Raw genomic sequence first — 8,507 nt, forward strand, 5'->3', positions numbered from 1 at the left:
ACATGAAGTATGGAATGTATGTTCAATCTCATCAATGACATAAATACATAAGCCATAATAATTGCCATGAATGCAAATCATAATCGATTTATCAGTATCAATCCTTCCACATTTCATAAGATAAGTGAGATATCAAGAACCAGAGAGAGTCACATCCATACATGGAAATCACAAATATGGCGACAAGCCCACATAACAACTGACAATACCAACCTAGTCGAAATACAACACCACACCATGCCCGAAGGCCAATCATGGTTTCCCCGTCGATCACTACTATACATATACGATTCGCTAATCGAAATCTAGACATAAGTAAACCGTAACCTACCTCGAAGCAAAACAGGTGCCACGAACTGGTCTGCTAGAACCTTCCCCTTTCGAAGAGCTTACGAACGATCAAAGTCTAGCAAATTATTATTATACATTAGATTACGAGGCTAATGATACCCATAAATCCATAAACCAATTGAAATTAAAAATGACCCTAAGCAGGGACCTTGGGCCCACAAGGGTAAAATAGGAAATTCATAGGAAAATTAAGCTACCCAAGGTCTACGGAGTCCAAATACCAATTTCCATCACAAACTAGTTTCAATTTAGCATCAATTTCATTGTTCCATCAAAACCCCTAATTTATAAGAAAACCCCTATTTTTCAAAATCATAATATTGCTTGTTACCCCAATGATTAAATGATAGAAACAAGGGAATTTCCCAACAAGACCAGATTGAGGAAAATAGATGGTTCAAAATCAACCTAGGGTTTATCATCCCAAAACTCCCAACCTAAAGCATGATTTTCTAACATGATTTCTCTACTTTAATGGTAACATAACAAATAAAAAGGTTAGAAGACTCACCAAATGGAAGACTCCACAAAAGCTTCCCAAAACTGCCCCTCAAGAACCCTCTAAGCCTCTAATTTAGTGAATGAGATAATGGTTCGAAATTGGGAATTTAAGGTTCTGAACTCAGCGATCTCGCATCTGCGGATCCCTCTTCCGCAGATGCGGCCTCGCATCTGTTGAGAAATGTCCGTAGATGAGGAATCATTAAGCAGTTCACTACTTCGAATCTGCGGACCAAGTCCCGTATAGGCGAGCCCGCAGATGCGACTTCAAGTCCGCACATTCTAACACCAGAAACCAGAAAATTTTGGTTTTTCACTAACTTCAACCCGAAACCTGACACTCATCCGAAACCTCATGGATACAAACCAAGCATGCAACTCAATATAGAAACATGCTACGAAAGATTCGCGCCCTCGAAATTCCCAAACGAGCTCATCTTGACCCGGTCAACCCCCAAAACCAAGCTTCCAACCCAAAGACCAAAACGATCCGAGTGCCTCGGGAACCAAACCAATCACCGACCAAGTTATAATCGACCCTCCGAAACTAATGGAACCGACGAAAATCCCGAAAAGACTCGTTAACCCAAAAGTCAAATATTGGTCAATTCTTTTTCACTTATTCCACTTAAAGACTTCCAAATTCTTCAAATCCCATCAGACTCACCTGACTACTTCGGGAATCGTGCCACCCATCCCCGCGGGTCAAAATCACTCTAACTGGGTTAGGGGAAGTATCAACGGGATAAAAGGGTCAAAACAGCCTAAACGACCTAACGGGTCGTTACAGTCAGATTGTCTGCACCTCGACCAACATCATGTAATATACTATGTATATACAGATCTGTATTGGGTTGCGAGTGAGAAGGAAATAACTTATTTGCACCGTTGTTTTATATGGTAAGTTTTTACCGTGTTTTATGCCGCACTAATGAATACAAGACTTGTTTTGTATATTTAATTTGTTTTCTATTACTTAACCATAGTCAAGAGATATATTTTTCACTTTTGTTTGTAATTCTTAAAATTATTTAACTAACTAGTAAATTTACCCGCGCTTCGCGCGGTACTATAGACTTATTATTTTGAATTTTCAAATATTAGAATTAACCAAAAAATCAAAATATACGGGATTTCAAGTTTTAATCAATCTTATAATTATCAAATAACCTTAGTTTTCTTCTAATTTTTCATCATTGTGGAATTATTGAGTTACTACAGATAGTTGATCATTTTTCTTAATAATCTTTGTAGGTGAAACTATACCTTTTTCTCGTCTTTTATGTTTTCCTCTTTTTCTTTAATTTTAATTTGTTAGTTTTTCTTTCTTGTTTCCCAACCTATTCATTTTTTAGAAACAATTGTCAAATATAAAATAATTCAACGATCAAATACAATTTTCAAAAAGTAATCCAAAACAATTAAGCTATTGACATTATTGGGTCTCAACATATTGAATATACGAGAACATAAAAACTCTTGGATTGTTGGCTCACCTAATATATTTGATACATTACTCTAATGTTCTTTTTTTTTTCCTCGAAAACACACCATGTTAAAATGTTAAAGAAGAGGGTGAACATCATTTTCACTCTCCAACTTTGCTTTAAAAATCAAACTCCATTCTCAACTTTGAACAATAGTCATTTAAATTCCTATTTTATCCTTACATTATCCACTTGTCTTTTGTACTTTTTCTTCTTTAAAATCATGATTTTTTTTTTCTCTTTAATATATGTAATAAATTTCCTATAACAAAATAAATATTACTTTCAAGACGGAAAAAAAAGTGAGAAATACTAGTTGAGTATATAACTTAATGTCGTTCTATAATGAAATAAATGAGAAGAAAAAGTATTTCTTTTTATTAATACTAATCAAAACTCTGATATCTATTTATACAAGTAAAAATAACAAGTAATAATAACTTTATAAATATCTTTCAATGCAGATAATACAAAATAATTAATAAAAATTGAGGTATGTTCTATAAAAAATTCCTAAAAGATTATCTGTTTATAAATGAATTTTAAATTATAGCTTAAAATATTCCATTAATGACAACCAAAACTCGTTTATATATGTATTCATAAAAAGTAACATTAGATTTTGTGATAAATTCATAAAAGTATTATTCTACTTATAATAGAATTTTAATAAAAATCTATAAATACCTAGGTTAAAAAAATAAATTTTTATATAATATAAAAATGTATTACATAGATGGAGGATTGAAAATGTTAAGTAAAATAGGACACGGGGGGGGGGTTTGATTTTTAAAGCAAAGTTCGGAGGTGAAAATCAAGAATTTGGAAAGGAAGAAGGATAACAATTATTCAATTCACACAGAGAAAAAATAGGAAGCGTTTAAATGCACTTTCATATTGAAGTCACGTGCACAAGTAAAATCAATAGTCTTGATTGACGCCATATCAATATTCTCATCACTTTTTCTGTCTCTACCTTTCTCTTCATTCTCCTCATACATGGCAAACAATATTTTTCTCCCCTTGCTAGTTTAGTAATTTCGGTAACCCAACTAAGACTACTACCATTCTATTATTCTCTACCTCCCCATTTATTCAAGTGTGCCCCTATTATCATGTATCAATGGAGTCATTCATAGACCTGGATAGTCGTCAACGAATGACTTCTCTGCCACCACGGTCAATTCCGTCATCACAGTCAGTGCTGAAAATTAATGGAGAATATCACCACTCCTGAATTGGTTTCACCTAAACAACTGTAGATAATGAATAACTGAATTCAATATTTCTCGACAAACAAGAAAATAAATATATAACTGATAGAATAAAATTATTATTTCTTGCACTCTGTTTAGCATAAAAAAGGAGAAGTAAAAAGAATTTTGAATACACTTTGATTCAATCAAGACTGTTAATTTTTACATGTACATGTGACTTCAAAATAAAAGTGCATTGAAGACATACCGGAGGTTAAATTACAGGAGGGGATCAGTACCCATAATACTACCTACTAAGTATAAACAGAAAAACTGTAAAAACTTTGCACTCAATATTTTTCATATAATAGATAAACATAAAATTGAAAGAAGACAAAAGGGAAAAGACTTGATTCCAAGGCTTGCAAAATCCATCAATAACGGAATCAATTATAGCATGCTCCATCTTACTTTGACCTTTCCTTCTCTACTTTGTTTTAGGCCCTCCTCCTCCTCCTCCTCCTCCTCCTTCTTCTTCTTCTTCTTCTTCTTCAATCAATTATGGCATGCTCCATCTTACTTTGACCTTTCCTTCTCTACTTTGTTTTAGGCCCTCCTCCTCCTCCTTCTCCTTCTCCTTCTCCTTCTCCTTCTTCTTCTATCAATTATAGCATGCTCCATCTTACTTTGACCTTTCCTTCTCTACTTTCTTTTAGGCCCTCCTCCTCCTCCTCCTCCTTCTGCTTCTGCTTCTCCTTCTTTTTCTCCTTCTTCTTCTTCTTCTTCTTCTTAATTATTTGTTGTCTTCATATTTTCTGTTAAATCCCAAAATCTGCTTCTTCCTCTTCTGATAAAATCTTCTCACCATCTTAAAATGTCCGCCACCCTTATCTATAAATTCAATGAAGGGACTGCAATGTTTTTTAAAAATTTACCGCATTAACAACATGTGCCATAAAACAAATTATGAAAGCATCTACACAACTTAATTAGGCCGAAAAATCACATTTTCAGGACCTTAAATATAATAACAGCAAGCATTTTCTTATAGGGATAAAAAGATACAGGAAATACACCATATGAAATTTTCAATTTTCTAGAAGATTTAAAGAAAAACGTTGTAGCTTCTCCATTTGAAAAAACTGCAGAGATCCCAAGCTCACTCAAGTTTCAGCTAATGACTATAAAGCACAACTCAGTGGAACAACTTCACAGCTGAAATCTAATTTTAGTTGGGGCATTCAAAACCTCTTCAAAAGAGAAGTAAGGGTGAAACGTGTTACTGATACATATCATCCTTTTTTCAAAAACAAAATGTCAGCATCAAGATATCTTGAATCCACACATCAAGAAGTGAACAAAAGTTGAACTATTGGGGGAAATTTAATGTAAATGGATGAGAGGAACTTGGTGACCCGGAATAAGAAATTTCAAGCATCCACTCCACATACTATTTTCAATACCAAATTAGCACGTATAATTCATGTGCCTCCTTTATGTTCTCAGAAAATGAAATTTATTTACATTGTAAAGTAACGCTAGAACTTCTCTGTCATAGTTTCGTATATCTGTGTCATTCAATATCAAAGTTTCGCGGCATGACATCTCGCATCACAATAACATCGGTGACACAAAACTTCACACAGTAATTTTTTTATCTTTTCCTTCTTCCGATAATAATAAATGCAATTAGAGACCAAGTGCACAAACACATAGAGCTTTACTTGCATATATCAAACAAATAAACGTATTCTTGCAAAAAACTTAACCTTCTAGATAAAGCAGTTTACAAAATAAGGGAAAAGAAACAGAGGAATATTACTAAATCGCAATTATCTTGCTCGAAGTCAGATTTTGACAAAAACAATTTCATTCGGAGGATACAAAGAGCCCAATGAACTCAGGTACTCGTTCCTTGCCCTACCCTCCTCGTAAAATGTGTAATGCTACGATCCAATCAGATACTTCTTCTTGTCCATTATTCAAAACTGTCTCCTGTGCTGATTACACAAACACCTCAATACTACTGAATGCCAACTAATACACAAACAAATATAGCTCATAGGCAATCAACAGAGATTTGGATCCTAAAATTCTTTATTAACTGAAGAATAAATCAGGAATATTTTTTAAAAATCTTTTCAAAGTACATACGAACTGACTCAAACACGTTTAATCACTCAAAAAATCAATTATAAAAACCAGAGCCGAAGAAAAAGAAGAGAACTTAGAACATGAAATCAACAATACATAGCATAGCTACTGATGCAACAACTATGTTGTCCAAGATAGTGTATGGAAGACCACAAATCTCTTCCTAAAAAACTAAAGGCCTTAAGTCATGTAATAGTTGCCTGCAAATATTGTGACTTTTTCCTTGTTTTTTTTCTTGGAAGAATGAACCCCAAATCATATACTGATTTCTGTTGTAGATCAAATTATGAGTTCAAATAATTATTTATTTGCTGGATGTGTGTTTGTTCTTTCTCCGCATCCATCGCAGTCCATCTATACTTTTATTTCAACCTTTTTCCAAGAAAAAGAATAAGAATTTTATAACAATAAGGAAATATAGATTGAAAATAGGCAAAGAGAAAGAGAGCAAAAACAAGGATAAAATATTTTTAAAAACAGAAAATTATTTGCAGAATCTTGCACTGCATAATATGCATATAATTAGAAGCTAATAAGATAAAGATCGAACCAAGGAAGTAAACCCAACCTTCAAAATGGGTAACTTGTGGCGATTGCAGAGATGCTAGTAGTACCTGCAATTATCATAAAAAAGATTCATCACTTTTCAAAATTATTTTCCCTATGCGAAGAGAGAGAACACAAAATCACAATATCAGATTCTAAGTAGAAATTTTGGATTATTAAAAAGTAGGGAATTTTGGATCAGAAATTTTTGAAGTAATACACTTTTTAGCTTATCAAAATAAAAATAAAAGTTACAAACTTCAGATTCAGCTAATTGAATCTCAATTTAGTCACAGGTGGTACAATTTTGACCGTGCCTTGGTTAAGTTCTGACGGTTGGCGCAACCCAAAGGGATACAAGTATGGATAAAAGATGGAGAAAGAAGGCAACAAAGATAATAAACTTCAAACTCTATAAAATTAAGTGACAAAGAAGAAAATAGTACTGTACCATTGAGAGTATAGAGAATTTCAGAGAAACTCATGTCAGTGGTTTTAGTCGAGAGAGAAGATTACGGGAGAAGGCATTTTTTTCGAGTCTGCGTTTTGCACCCCCAACGGATGTCCTCTTTTATGATTTGCACTCTGTCCTATTATTTTTTATGATTTAACATATTTTAGCATAACTGTTCTTATGAGAAATAATGAAAATAATTTCTTTTTAATATTTTCATGAGGACAATCGTGGAATATGAAAAAAAAAAAAAAAAAAACTGAAACAACTTCCAACAAAAGAGATCAACAAAAAGTAATGAAATTTGGGTAATGAAAAAAAGCTGGTTAGTACTCTGAACCAGTGTGCTAAAATTTACCTTGCAAAATCTAGCGAATCAGCGTGTAGTTCATACTGGCATTTGTGTGTGAGAAAATTGATTGCTTATAATTAAGTTAAACTATAAGAAAATTGTATTTTAATTTTTATCCCGACCATTAACTTGACCTTGGTATATTCACCCAACTCTTAGTTTACATACCAACTTTTTAAAAAATAAAACCCGCAAATTTTGCATGTAATAGTATTCTAGGTGAATCAATCGGTTCGTTGAAGTACAAGGTAAAAAATTTTCCATGTTAACTACCCTAATGGATTTACACAAGAGGTTCAAAACGTAAATTATTTGTCTTTGTTGGGTTCTTTTACTAACTCAAAGCTTTTTTTTTTGTTTCAGACCTAATTCACGCAACTAGGTGATGAAACTAAACAAGGTTAGTTCAATATTCAGATGAAGGTAAAATGGCTTTCCTATCATCTTTATTTGTTGGTTGCATTAATAACTTTCTTCCCATTCGCATAAGATCAATAAGCCTTTGTTACCAATTTTCCCGATTCAACCAAATGGGGGAACATCAAACAAAAAAAAGAAAATTTTTTAGGGAAATTTTTAAGGGCCCGTATACCAAAATTTTATTGTTCTTTATTTTGATTGTTTATATTTGTATCCCAACATTGCCCCATGGAAAATTTTAAAAAGAGTGTGTTAAAATTTTTTTAAAAAAAAAAGAGGGTTTGGGGTGAACAAAAAAAAATAGAAAAGGGCAATCACAAAAAATGACATACGTTTGGGGGGCAAAAAAGCAAGGGCTCATTTTTTTCTTTCTCCGGGCAGTTATTTGGGGCTTTAATTTCAATAGCGTCTTTTTGTAAAACACCCGTCGGTTCGGTAATTAATTGCAAAGAGTGGAAGAAAAAGGGGAAGCGGAAGTAAAATTTCCAAAAAAAATAAGATAATAGATAAAGGGTTCGGTCGGGGTGTGCCACGTAGGGGGTAAGTCCCTTTTTATATATATATATATATATATATATATATATATATATATAGGTAATTACTTTTTTAGCTTCTTTTAAGATCATTTTAATAAATAACAAATTTTTTTTATTTATATTTAGTCAATTTACTTTTTTTTTTTACCTCCATAATATACCTAAACCCAATTCGAAAACCAGGTTAAATACACTTAGCAAGTTACCCTATTAACGCTCCCATATTCCCTATCCCATTTTTAAAGGGTACTCATTAATCAACTTGATTTCTCTCTCTTCTTCATTAATCTTCACGTATTAGACGCTCCCATTCATATCCCAATTTTTAAGGGTACTCTTAATCAACTTGATTTCTCTCTCATTTTTTCAAAATAGTGTTTTCTCCATTTCTCCTTCCGACAAAATCAGAAAAAAGGGCCGTAATTTTTGGGGGAAAGGGAATTTTGATTTTTCCTTTTGTGATTTTCTTCTTTAAACTTTTTTTTTCCAAATTTCAAGCCAATTGGAAAA

The 8,507-nt window shown here is 32.9% G+C and overlaps 1 long non-coding RNA gene across 2 annotated transcripts; it reads right to left on the bottom strand.

Moving 5' to 3' along the window:
- Positions 1-3,717: 3,717 nt before the first annotated feature.
- LOC132056645 (uncharacterized) lies at positions 3,718-6,768 on the bottom strand. 2 transcript variants are annotated; one of them, XR_009414883.1, is made up of 3 exons: positions 6,687-6,768; positions 6,240-6,303; positions 3,718-4,446 (listed from the first exon to the last, which is right to left on the bottom strand). It is a non-coding gene; the product is annotated as an uncharacterized LOC132056645 (long non-coding RNA). The 2 variants fall into 2 exon arrangements; XR_009414884.1 differs by having other exon boundaries at positions 3,718-5,530.
- Positions 6,769-8,507: the final 1,739 nt, after the last annotated feature.

This window comes from Lycium ferocissimum, chromosome 5 (genome assembly GCF_029784015.1).
Source record: "Lycium ferocissimum isolate CSIRO_LF1 chromosome 5, AGI_CSIRO_Lferr_CH_V1, whole genome shotgun sequence".
NCBI classification, from domain to species: domain Eukaryota; kingdom Viridiplantae; phylum Streptophyta; class Magnoliopsida; order Solanales; family Solanaceae; genus Lycium; species Lycium ferocissimum.